Genomic DNA, 13950 nt, shown 5'->3' on the forward strand with positions numbered 1-13950 from the left:
ATTATATTAAGACCCCTCTAGTGCCCACATTCAAGACATTTTTTGATATCATGTATGGTTTGGCTGTGCAGCTTTAAAGATGAGTTTGTTTCTGCCATTTTATTGCCAAATGATTCTACCCTACAAAATCTTCAGATGATTCAATTGTTTTCTGCAGTTTGAAGTTTCTGATGACTTCCTATCAGATTTTCATATGTTCTTCAGGTAATTTCAGCTTTTTTCATTCAGCAAAAGCATTCCCACTTGCTGTTTCTCCGAAACAGCTTTTTCTAGTTGCACATAAACTTTAAACAGAAGTGGATAGAAGCAGTGTGTGCGTCAGTTTTAGATGCTCAGTTTTCTGTCTATATTGGACCAATTTTCATTATCTTTATCGAATCGGGACAACCCTTTGTAATTCTTTTTTTTTAACACAGTGGGCTGAAAGGAAAGGGGGTATATGAGATGGGGAGAGACAGGTCGGATTTGATCCCAGGTCGTCCACATCAAGGACTAGGGCCGCTATAAATGGGTCATGCACACTAACCATTTCCCCACTAAAGCACGCCCACTAATTTTATTTTTAGATTGAAAAACACATTATCAGAATGAGACTTGTTTCATTTGTCATACAGTAGATAAATTTTTTTATTTGGTCCTCTCTGCAGCATAACGCTGGTAGGTATATGATCATGTAAAAATCTAGGTTCTAAGAGGGACTTGCGCCATTGTTCAGGTGCCTTCGCCTGTGGATTAGTCTCATAAATAAAAAGAAATTCTGGAAGTGGCGAAGAATGGAATTCTATGTTATGTCATGTAGCCAGCAAAGAATTATCTACATCCCAGTTGACTGTCATGAAAGTATCACTTTCTGACTGATTTCCATTACCAAATGACAAACTAACATGTTAAGCCTAAATACAAATCAAACAAGTGAATATTTTTGACTACAGGGAAGAACATTTTCCACAGTGTGCATTCTGGCTCTGCCTAAATGTCTCATCTATGGTGACCCATCCCCACTCAGCCAGGCAGAAGACTTTAGTTGAGTCACTGGCATGGCTGAGAGAAACTAGGCCACTGCAGATCAGTTTGTCCCAGAACATCCCTCCTTGCTTTCTCTGTATCTCAATCATGCTCTCTCCAAATGCCTGACAGAATACGCTACAGAGGAAACACCAGGCCTCATGGAATTAACACTACAATGTGAAAGGTTAGCAAACTCTAAAAAAAACTTCAAAGGAGAAAAAATACAAATAATACATGTTCAGTAATAATGTATAAACATTCTTCTGCTGACTAACACATGACTGTTCAGTTTGACGCTCGTTATGTTGTAATTCTTGAACAATACCAGGTGCATTCAGCAACAATAGCCAAGGTCAACAGCAGAGGACAGTGGTCGCCTTGAGGGGCCTGCAGGTTTTAGATGTTGGAAATACTGGCATTAAATGAATAGGACATTAACAGACTTCCTGACAACAAGAATGCCTACTGAGGAGATGATTTAACCGTTTTAAACAACAGAATATGCGCAGGGACACATGTCAAAGTCGCAGAACAGGCCCAAAGGACTGATATTAGGAACAAGAGGTGGTGAAGGTCAAACAAGAACAGGATAGTAACCCTAGCAGCTTGATTCAATCAATTATAACTTGGGAATGATTTAAATAAAATAGATTTTGCATTATTGTCTAAGTTATGTGTATATATACTATATATATATATATATATATACTATATATATATATATACATATATATATATATATATATATATATATATACACACACACATAACGTTGTGCAAAGTGTGCTAGTAAAAAACGGTATGGTATAGGTATGATATTTCTGTCCTTACTTTTATGTCCTCTAAAGCACTGCCTTTAGAAATCTAGGAAACTAGGTAAAGTTGGTAACCTTCATCCCCAAGCTCAAAGGTGTTAACCTAAATGGTGAACTATGATGGTTAAAATTAAATAATTCTGCAGCAAAGCCTAGATTTGCATTTCTAACTATAGTGTTATTTGCTAAAATGAACGCACATTTAAATGGTATTGACATACAGATATGCAATCAGTTCTTGAGCAGTCAATATGCCAATCAAAGTTTCTATTTGGTTTTGTTTTATTATAGAACTCACATACTTTACCAATTAAGGTTCCATATCACAATAGTAAAGATGTCAAGAAGCTGAATTGTTAACTTAGCAATAGCGTGTCTTTATGTTTTGGGAAAATATATTAAAACATCATCAGTGTCTGATTTTACAGCTGCCCTAAACTGGGGAAAACTAAAGGAAAACAAGAAAACAAAAAGTGATAACAAGAAGTTTGAGGCACATATGTCTGGACCAGAATTATAGCTACAGGAACAAGAAGTGCAAGGAAAGACCCGGGAAAACAAGTTTATCTGTTTGCGCACAGTATTTACATGCCTTAAATTATAAGCTACTTAAAGTGGTGACATGTTAATTAGTTGTGACATCGCAAATTTCTTAAAAACCCTAAAACGGTAAAGCAGTACACCTCTACCCCATGAAAAAGTGTAATATATCAGAAAGATCTGCAACATACTGTGTTTTTTTGGAGAATAACAGTTTAACTTTACAATAAACAAAGTATTGTGGAAAAAAGGTAGATTTTCAACAAAGAACTGTTAATAATAGTTACATAAGAGATAACTCTAAAGATTGCATTGGTAGACGTCTGAATGGTGGATTCCTAAATTCAACTCAAACACGATTAAATATAAATAATCACCTTATTTAAGTGTTTGTACCATACGTTCTGTAATATTTTTAAGTTTTCCTTTCCAGGTCTGTCTAAAACACTTATTATGCAAATTGAACAATTGAACACATACTTCTCATTAAGTAGAGAACACCCAGATCTTCATTTCATTGACAGTAACACTTGTCCTACCTGACGAGCAGAGAACAGAACATGCACGCATAAACGCACACACCCACATGCACAGAAAAGCCACAGGAGACCAAACTTGTCCTGGAAATCAGTCCCAGATGCACCTGAATGACGCCCATGGTCTAAAAATACAGAGTTTACAAAAAAAACGACTGATTCCCTCATCCTTGGTCACCTGCCCCCATTTCTCACTGGTTTTCTTACATTCTGGGGAGCTTATCAAAAATGATGAAACCCTTCAACCTACAATTTGTGTTTTTTTTTTTTTCCTTCTTTATACTAATTTAGTCACTATTAAAGTAGAATTGTCTAAAATATTACAAACACTTTAAACAGGAACTGAGATTTATAGCAACAGAAGCAACTCCATTGAAAAGCAATCAGATAAAATAACATAAATTAGAAATAAACTTTTTTTTTTTAAAAGCCATAATAAATGTATTTAGTTTAGATTATTCAGAATTGACATGAATAATATTACACTGTGAAGATCTCTTAAATGTTTTGCCATTGCGAAGAAGTTTATTTAGAGTGCCCATTCTAATAAGGGTTTGAATCATGCAAATTAAGGGTACATGTGTTTCAGTGGAACACTCTCTGAGTGAATAATACCCCATTGTTCTGCTTGCAAACAGGCATGTCCAATGTGACGCATTTGTGTGTCTGATTGTCACTAAAGAAACGAACTGGAATTTCTCCAGGTCATGTGATGAAGCCTAGGAAACAGAAATGCTCATTATAAGGCTGCGTATTCCAATTTCGATCTGAGACTGAGGATATTTTTTATTTGAATCAAAAGTGTCTTTCAATGATACTCTGTTAAATGTATCCAATTTTCCTCTGCTCATGCACTTATAAACTGTTTGAGCAGCAAAGTGTGTAAGATCCAGCTGTTTGCAAACAGCCAATCACATACTTGACTGGCAACTGGTTGCTTAATTTTACATGTGACCAGTTTTACAAGAAGTACCCCTCCAACAGACATGGTATCAAACAACGTGAGCTTGATGATGACGGTCAGCTGAGGGGCTGTTCCCTAGCAGAGCAGTCGTCATCGTTTCAGTGGTGATCACTGACGTCTGCTGCGGTAAGCCTTGTGTGTGTCACTCATTTATGCTCAGTCTTGGGCTGCTTTGTGCGGAAATTGCACTGATTCTGTGTAGAGAAGGAGGTTTTCAATCCTAACTTTTAGCTGCCTTTCTATTCTGTATTTCACACTTTTTTAACATTATGTTTACCTCCATCAGAACCTATAATGCTTGCTATAAACAGGGATTTTGCTGAACTAAAGCTGATTCATTTTGCACATTCACTGAAAATTATCCATTAAAAAGCAGCAACCAGTCAGGCTTGAGCAGCCAGTACAGTTTAAGTCCACCAACAGGTCCTGAGGAGCCCAGAGCCCAGGCCAGCTGGGTGACAGCGAGAAGAACGCATGGCCTTGAGGAAAGGCCTGACAACCAGTTCATTTTTCAAATCAATTTGCTTCACTTAATGGTAAGCAAACAGACTCCAAATAGCACTGTAGTCAGAGAGAGGCTTGTGTTAGGCATTCATGCCAGACCAGAAATGAGCCCAATGGGAAGCCCAGGTATCTGACTGATTCATGTGTGACCATTTATACTCATGCACTGTGTGTCTGCATTAAAACTGTTACATAGACCTTGATGGCAGCAGAGTTACTGACACTAAAAAAATGTTGAAGGTAAGTTCCCTTTAAAGGTCCTGTAGCATGTTTTTTTTTTTTTTCATTTTATTTCCTATAGTCAACTATGAAAATATATGATTAGACAATGCCTTCAGAACAGAGTATTCGTTTGTGTTGAGTTAGAGTTCTTTTCTTTCAACCCCTTTGGAAAAAAATGTGCCTTCAAATCAAAGGTGATCTTTCCGCGTCTGGGTGCCGACCATTTCAAGATATTGTCATATTACACCACTTCTGAAGGCTGATCAAAGTCTATGACCTCAAAAAGAAAAAAAAAATCAAAACTTAGATTTAAGCTAACAGAAAAAAGTTGTTGCTCTGTGCAGATCTGATCGGAGAATGTTGGAGTTTGTTTAAAGTGCTGGTGCAGCATGGTTAAGCTAGTTGCTTCCTAGAGGGTGACAGTCCTACATGGATATTCTTCAGCTTGTTTTTACAGGACCATTCAAGACCTTAATTGAATACTCAAAAAGTTGATTTTGCATGACATAAGCCCTTTAATGCTGCCATCAATATCTTCTATAATAGATAACAGAAATAAGTTTTTCAGTGCTTAGTCCTGTTTCTCTCTTAGACATAGTTATTGGCTCTGATTTTACTTTGACCAACTGTATGTGCTACATTTAATTATTTTTGACATGGAAACTACTGTTTCCTTCCTAGAAAGAGGCTCCTGTGGAGCCAATTTACCATTTTAACTTTTGTAACATAGAAAGTATTTATAGATCAGTCCTTCTACTCTCTTTTTGTGTATGTGCTTGAACCCCCAGTCAGCCTTGGCAGAAGGCTGCTCACGCTGAGGTTACTGGAGGTTTTCGTCCTGTTAAAAGGGAATTTTTTGTCTACACTGTCGCTGCATGCATTCTCGGAGTGAGGGATCACTGTAGTGTCAACAACACAATGCAAACAAATGTTTACTGCCCCTACATGACCGTGTAGAAGCAGAGAACCCTTCAAAGTCAATAAGCTAGATTACTAACAGACTGTATGATCTGGTTGAATTGTCTCTGTAAAATGCCTTAGGATGACATGCAACATCTAATGCTTGTCAATGCATATTCAGAACATAAAGAGGCCCACAACCTGCAATATCAATAATACAAAATTATTCAGAATTTTGCTAATTTGTAGAATATAATTTCATATCTAATGCTTGAGCTGTATTTAAATGAACAACCTATACCTTAATAAGAATTTGTCGGACATGGAAAAATTTATTTTTTTTCCCAATACAACTGGAAATGCATTCAAGCAAAGAGGGGTTAACAGGATGTAAAGGAGCCCCATGAAAAGTTTACACTACAAGATGTACAGAGATACAAAAGTAGTGTTTCAGCCAGCATATGTCTATCAGTACATAGATGTTTTACAGGTGGAAAATAATATATAGCCAAGAAACAATAGAATTCAGATGCATTTAATTTGCATAACTCAAAGCAAAAATTTAGTATCTAAACAACCTTGCACAATATTTGCCACTTTGTAATGCTGCCTCTCCCTTTTTTATAGATCAATGGATTAGTTATTTCATGAATTTGGGAAAAAATGCTCTCATACAATGGCAAAAAGAAATATATTCCCCAGCTTCATAAAGAATGAAGCAAACCTTAATTTAAAAAGTAAAAGTGGGGAGGTCCTAAAGCAAACGCGAAGATGCTGGCTATTCTATTTCCTTCCAAATAGTCTAAGGTGATCAGACACAGGGGACAGATCTCAAAGAAAGCATTTTCACCTTCAAGGTATTTTTGTCCTTATCCAGATTACACAGAAATCCCCATAAGACCTAGACAATCCTAAGCTAACCAGAGCTCCAGGGCAACCCCTTACTAAAACCTCCTCTCCCTCCCTTGCTGCAGTTCTATCCTTCAGTTGTTTCACTTTTTTTCACACCTAATCTGCCTTATGAAGGCCTATATTTAAATTTGTATACAAATAAATAAAGGAAACCCTTTTACTGCCCGTATTACTGGATATTGTTTCATATTTCCCTGCCACTGAAGTGTTTCATTTGCACAGAACATCAAATTAGAATATAAATATGGTACATACGTCTTTATTGTACTTCCTCCCTTAAATCCATCTATGTAAGGTCAATTAAGGGGGCAAGCTAACGATGGCGGTGGAATCTTAGTTGAGCAATTCTTGGTCCAGTGACAACAATTATCTTAACCTTCATTGATAGTCAACCCCTCCTCCTTCTGCGGGACAGAGAAAAAAAAGAGAACAACCAAAATACAGGACAAATGTATTGTGTGTTCCAACACCACGTCTAAGCATAAACCAAACAATTTCAAACACCTCAAACAAAACTATCCCTTTCCAAAAACTATGGGATTAGAATAAATGACCGCACAAACCCTCTGTGACTCTATCATGGCTCTGTTTACTGACCGCAGCTCATGTTTTTATCAAATATCACAAGTGGATCTTCAGTGCTCTTCAGATGGCTAGGAGTGCTTTAGATAATCAGCAGACCCCCTCCGGCCCAGCCCTCCCTGCTAAAAGAGGACCGCTGATGTCACTGTTGCAAGAGGGATTAGTGAGGGACAGGAGCTGCAGCTTGGCACACGAACCATACATGATACACATACTCAGGCAAACACAAGCACAGGACAAGTTCAACAAAATGCGTTAAAGAACTTTGTGCACACACAAGTAAGTGTGGTAATGAGAAGCATTCCACTTTCCGAGTAATATAATAAAATTTATGTAAAACAAAAGGATAAGATTTAAACAAGAACTCAAAAGAATTGAAGTATTCATTTAAAAGCAAAAGGACAGATTCCTACATGGCTTTAGATATTTGCATATGGTGTTGTCCCTTTTTTAATGATTTAGTTTAAAGAAATAATGATTCTTTCAAGGCCTTTTAAAAACAGTTGTTGGGTGTCTTACATTATTTATAATATTTAAGAAAAACACACAACTGGTATGCAATTGCTGGATATAGCAAATGTAATCTAAGCTTTTGCATCCGAGTCACTAAAATGTCATTTAGAGACAATCCATCGGCTCAAAGGAGGTAAAAGTAAAGTATAAAGCGAAATAAAACTGCTTCTAAAAGCAAATATTTTTCAAAAATGTTACTCAAGTAAACGTGTTATTACCAATCTCTGCTCTAAATAGTCCTTTGGTTAGGGTGCCAAAGACTGTACGGTTTTCTTTAGTCTTTCTTAAGTGTTTCAGCAAACCAATGGAACAACCTAATAAAAATAGCTAATATGTTGTTGAAAGAGAGACTATCCTTCATGCACACAATATGGCTTATTAACTTGATAACACAGTGTCAAGTTTGGAAGATGGCATCACTATGCCTTGCTTTTTCCCACCACAAATTTTAATGCCGGGATTTAATGCCATAAACTAAAACTAAATGCTTCCATTCAACCACTTCTCCTTCAACATGCCGCAGGGGAGTGGCGCCTGTTTTCAGTAAGTCTATGGGCAAGAGGCAGGGGATAGCTTGGAAGTCAGCAGCCTATTGTAAGGCAACATAGAGCACACAGGACAATAAACATGAACACACACATGTTGGTTAGGGTAATTTGACGTCACCAGCTAATAGTCATACTTTTTAGCTTTGGGAATTAATGGGAGCACCTGGAAAGAACCCGCACATTGATTGGGATGACATGTAAACTTCATGCAGATCCAAGACTCAGCTCTAAACCCCCAACCTTTGTTGTGCAAAGCAACGGTGCAAACTATTGATCCACTGTCCAGCTCAAAGAGGAAAAGATAAATGGATCTTAAACATTTTCGTACATAATAATATAAAACATTTACAGTGCATAGCACTGTTTTTTACAGACCTTCCAACTTTTTGCACAATCGCCATTCCAATCGGATTCTGGTCTGGACTTTGCCTGGGTCATTAAAACACACACTTATGCTTAGGCCTAAACCATTCAATATCGCATGAGTTGTATGTTTATGGTTATTACTCTGCTCCAGTACTCCAGTCTGCACCCAAAATCGATTTTTCATGTGTGTTTCATATCCAACTGATGGATTGAAAAAACAACAAAAAACAAAAATTAAAAAAGAATAAAAAATCTTTAATCATGCATGATTTCCTTCCATTAAATCAATAAAACAACACTTCATTCTGGGATACTGCATTAATTTCCAAAATTAAAGTTTACAAAGGGAAAAAAATCAAAGGGGGATGAAAGACATCAAATAGTTCAAGTGTATTCATAATGACCAGTAAGTACTGTAGGCCTATTTGAAGTTTTTACTTTCTGTTTTAACAATTTTATGCCAGCCCTGTGAAACCTATATACTGTATTTCTTTATCCATCTCTAACTTTCAAACAAATATTTACAATGCAACCTGTACATAATTTCAGATATAACAACTTTTTGCAAAAACCTCACACATTTGCAATCATCCTTTCTTTTGTCGTTTTCTGTTTGCAGGTGATCAATGGCTTAAAACAGACAAATTGAGACACAGCTGCTTTAAAGAAAAAAAAATCAAAAAGCAAAAAAATAATGTCTGTGAAACTGTGGACAATCAATAAAAAAGTGTATATATTTCATATGGTTAAGAGCAGCTTTAATGATTGAACTGGATACAGTCCAAATGAGTGACCTGCAAGGAATGTAATCCGTCTGGTGCAACAGGTGCTTCTCATAGTCAGGCAGGAATGTTTGAGACTTGCACTTCCCCACTATTACAAAAGTATAAAAGCTCTCTTCTGTCTTCTATTGTTTCTTCCATACATGCCAATATTCTTAATGGGGCATGCAGTTGTCTCATAGTTTCCATTGAAATGTTTGCTGCTCGCCTGGACCTCCTTTACAACATCCTTTTAACTCTACTAAAATAATGTATTAACCTTTGCACAGATCCTTAAGCACCTTTATAAACAGGCCAAACTGGAAACTGGTTCATCTGAAACCAAAAATTGGAATCGACATGATCAGATAAATTTCTCTATTTCTGTGTTTTGATGTTGTGGTGAAATGTGCTGGGTAACTACACTTATGTTTACAGTCAAGTATCCCTAAGCAGTTCTAGTTATACAGAAGCAGGAGTCAAAACAAACAAACGTCAGAAAAGGTGAAAAAGAAGAGAAACTTGTTTGAAAGAAGACAAACTTGTTTTAACTCACTTATTGTTCAGACAAAGGACAAAGCCCATCTGAGCTGAGAGCCAACACTGCACACATCCCTCTAAAAAACACGCAACAAAGACAATAACAAAGGCTTGATGCAGTGTCCTGTACATAAAAGAAGTACATATAGGAATACCAATCAGCTGCTGGCCTGTACACTAAAACTGAAAGAACCTGTTTGTTCAGAAATGCCAAATACCATTATGTAGGAATTTATAATGTGACAGCAATCTAATAAATGTGAGTTCCCTTCATAATGGTGTTTTACACCGTTTATATTGGCAGGAACGGGAAGTAAAAAAAAATAAAAGACCATCTAGGTCTCTGAGGTGCCTACTTATCAGTGACAAGGAAAGTCACTGTAAGGTTTTACACAAGAGATTCTAGTTTTTAAAATGTCTAAATAAAAAAAAACATCTTGGTTCAACCTGAAAGTTTCAAAGTAATTCTAATATTTTGGTTGCATTTAGTATTGAACTATAATAAAAAAAAGAATTGAAAACCGAAACACATATTTGATTATTTGCGCAGACGGTCCAGGTTTTAAACTGGTCTTTTAGCTACAGTCCCATCCAATCTTGAATCATAAATAAAATTTGCTATGGATGCCTCTGGAATACAAGTTGGACAATATTGAAGATTTGAACTAAAACAACTTCGTAGTTGTCATTAGGGCTGCAACTAACGATTATTTTGCAAAATGATTAATCTGTCAATTATTTTTTCGATTAATTGATGAATATTTGGATTGCCAAAGGCTCCTTAAAGAAAACCTTTTAAGAAATAAAACCAGGTGACACAAAAACTTTTCCACTCGACGAGTCATGGATAGAGCATATTGACAGACGAAAAATGTTTTTGGATTATAAATGCAACATGTTTACACATTTTTTCACAATTTCGTTATAATTACTGCCCTAAGTGGGTTGCTCTGTCAGCTAAAGGCATTTTTTAGAGAATACGCAAGTTAACGATTAATCGATTACTAAATTAGCTGACGATTATTTCAATAATCGATTAATCATGATAAATCCGATTGTTGCAGCCCTAGTCAATATAAACTAATGTTTCTTTACAACCAAACAAAAACACAACAACTTAGTTAACTGTTGAAGTGGCTTAAAAGTTCATTTACATGATATGAGGAACTGCTATAAAAACTTCTAAGATATTAACTGAATCAATAATAGTGTTATCAAATTCTACTTCAGAGCAACAAACAAAATATTGGTAAGTCTGAGGATCCACACCCACTGTCTTCTACCCTTTACAACCACTGTATACCCTGATAAAAAACACAGAACAATCTGATTTATTATTGTATATTTCTTTACGATTTAAATCATTCAAGTCAATGGGTAACGGGTAGATAGTTGGTCAACGGGTTCATTTAAAACTCCACTTGTTTTCCAACTTGAGACTTTAAAACCGTGAAAGCTGTCTTTGGCTGCTTTCACACCAGGTCTCTGGAATGCTTTTATCTGTGCTCATATCTGGTTTCTGCAGCAAATTTGACGAGTGTGAACCCAATTTAGGACGCTGAAATGTATCCTGGAAATGCACCCTGGTTACAACTACCCACCTTGAGAAGGGTTTATCCTGATCCTGGAGCTGTACATCTGCAGCCCAAAGACAGCCCATTTGATAGGAAAAAATAGATAAATTAGAGCTTGAATCCAAAGACGAAACAGTTTGGAAATATCTTGAATGGCCTCATTAAAAAGGTGCAACATTAAAACTGCATTCAACGCAAAAGTTAAAACAGAGAAACCATGAAATTGACTCTATTGTTCTCGATTTCCTTTCTTCTTGGACGATGCAATACTGGAGCATTATTGCCCCAGAAAAGACTGGGTTGCATCTGCGTGACATTACGTGACCCAGCCTAAAAACTTTGTGTGAAGGTAAACCATGGCAAATGAAGGTGCAAATCTTCTCCCTTTTTCCATTACTTGGATCAATTCCTGGATCAGACCGCGAGTGTGAATGTGCCCTTAGATTACATACAGGTGTCCATGTTTTAACTCCTGAAGCAAATAGAACACCAGAAACATACTACAAATTTTGTAGGACGGACCAGGTCTGTTTATTGTATGCACCTGATGTGCAAACAGTTATATCAGAGAATTTAATCCAGCCAATCATTTCTTAGAAAAATCCCAAAGGTCAAATCCTGCAGACTGAAGGACCAAAAGATTATCTTAGGAGGATGTTAACATTGCATTACTTAAACAGAGCCCTCCCCAGATGAAAACACTGTGCATCTAATTCGGTTTTAATGTTGAGGCTGATCGGGTGTGCTCTCCTGCTAGGTTCTGAACTTGAACAGACACTGCTGCTAATAAGTAAACACTGACAGTGTCTTGTTTTGGAAGAATACCATTTCAGTAATCTCATGAATCTATCACATGCTGACCTTATGATACCAAATTCTTAACATGGAGGGGAAGCAGAAGCTTTGAATGTGGCCATATTTGTTAAAATCAGTAAAAAAAAACAATGAGAAGTATTGTTTTTTTTTTGAGTTCACTCCACAAGTTAGTTCCCAACAAGTGCTTTGAGATAAAGAGACCTACTTTATCAACTGTCAGGGTGATAAAGGCATTCATCATGTTATACCAACAAGACTGGTTCTGTCAACGACGGTAGTCTACTGAACAGACAAGCTCTGGGAAATAAAAATGCATTAATGCTAGTGTGAAACATTTAACTATGAACTCTTGGACTTCTTGTGTACAAACAAGTGAGATAAGCCCCTTTACATCAATCAGTGGAGTGTGGTCACTCCCTCGGCCCCATCTTGCTTCCTCTCAACTCTTCTGCTCGTGTGCCAGGGGAGATAAATGACAAGGCAGAAAAAAATTACCAATTTTCTGCCCCCTTATTGCCTTTGCCCTCGCTATGAAGGAGAAAGCCATTAGAGACAGTTTTCCAAACCTAACATAAAACAGACACGTTTCAAAAGCAGTAATCAAGCGGTTTGCAAAAGTTTACTATCATGGAAATTGTAAGTTTGACATTTCAAGGTTAAAAAAACCCATCATGTCTGAAAAATAATCAAATAAATTTTTTGTAAATTTGGATTTCCTGGCTCTTGGATGCAAGCTATCCAGGGTATACCCCCCCTCTATCACTGCTAGAAATATGCACCAGTTCCAAAGAAGAAGCAGTTATAAAAATTAGATGGATGGGTGGTTCTCCTTTCACCAGTGCCATTATACAACTATCAGCATATAAAGTTACAGTCTGTAGCTATAGCAGGCCTATCCTTTACAGCTGATTAAAATAAACAGAGTGAACCTGAAGCAAGAAAGATAAGGCAGATTTTGGTCATCTTTTGAAAAACAATCAGCAATGGTCACATCCTGAGCCGGTACACCTGTAGTCATCAGACATGCTGGTGAAGATTCACAGTCATCCAGGTCTTGTCATTCCAAAACGGTTAAAAACAAACCACAGGACTTTGGTTTCCAAGTTTAAAGACATTTTGCTTCCCATCCAGGGAGCTTTTTAAATTCAGAGTCTCTGGAGTAACATTGAGCTCCAGGCTTTTATAGAGCAGCCCAACAAAAGTCTTGTTATGGCTTAAAAAAACATGCAAATTGAAATGAAAACAGGTCGACCCGTTTGTAATGGGGAGTCGTTAAGGTTCGATGTTGGCCTGTAAATTAACCCCAAACTAAACTTTTTGGATTTTTGGACTTCATCATCCTCAACAGAAATCACTTTTTAGGTAGTGATTAGAAGAAGAGGTAGAAGAAGGGGTATATTGTACAGTGGCTGCAACATGCTCTGGTTCTGCCTCTGGGTTTATTCTCAAAGTTAAACGTGCCTGGTAGAAGATTAGGGAATGTTGGTTCAGCTGTTTTGTTCTGGTCTGTTTGTCACGGTTGAACATGATAGACCTATAGCATTTCTAAAACATTGACTGGGATCTATAAAAGTACAAAATGTACATACATCTATAAATGGCAGGTACCCCCTGAAAAAGTATCTGTGTGAACTTTGTTACTGCATAAATCATGGTTGTACCTCAAAGTTTGAGTACAAGACTCCATCCCATGTTTGTCTGTCTTCACGCACACATTTAACCATAAATGGTCCACAAAAAGCAATGCATGAAAGTCATTGTGTATATAAACCACAGAGAAGAGAGGAAAACAAGTTTACCAAGGCAGACATTAGCTACGTTAACATGCGCAAAATTTCCCCGATCCGAT

Source organism: Cyprinodon tularosa, unplaced genomic scaffold (assembly GCF_016077235.1).
Source record: "Cyprinodon tularosa strain WSP-4 unplaced genomic scaffold, ASM1607723v1 ctg687, whole genome shotgun sequence".
Taxonomy (NCBI): domain Eukaryota; kingdom Metazoa; phylum Chordata; class Actinopteri; order Cyprinodontiformes; family Cyprinodontidae; genus Cyprinodon; species Cyprinodon tularosa.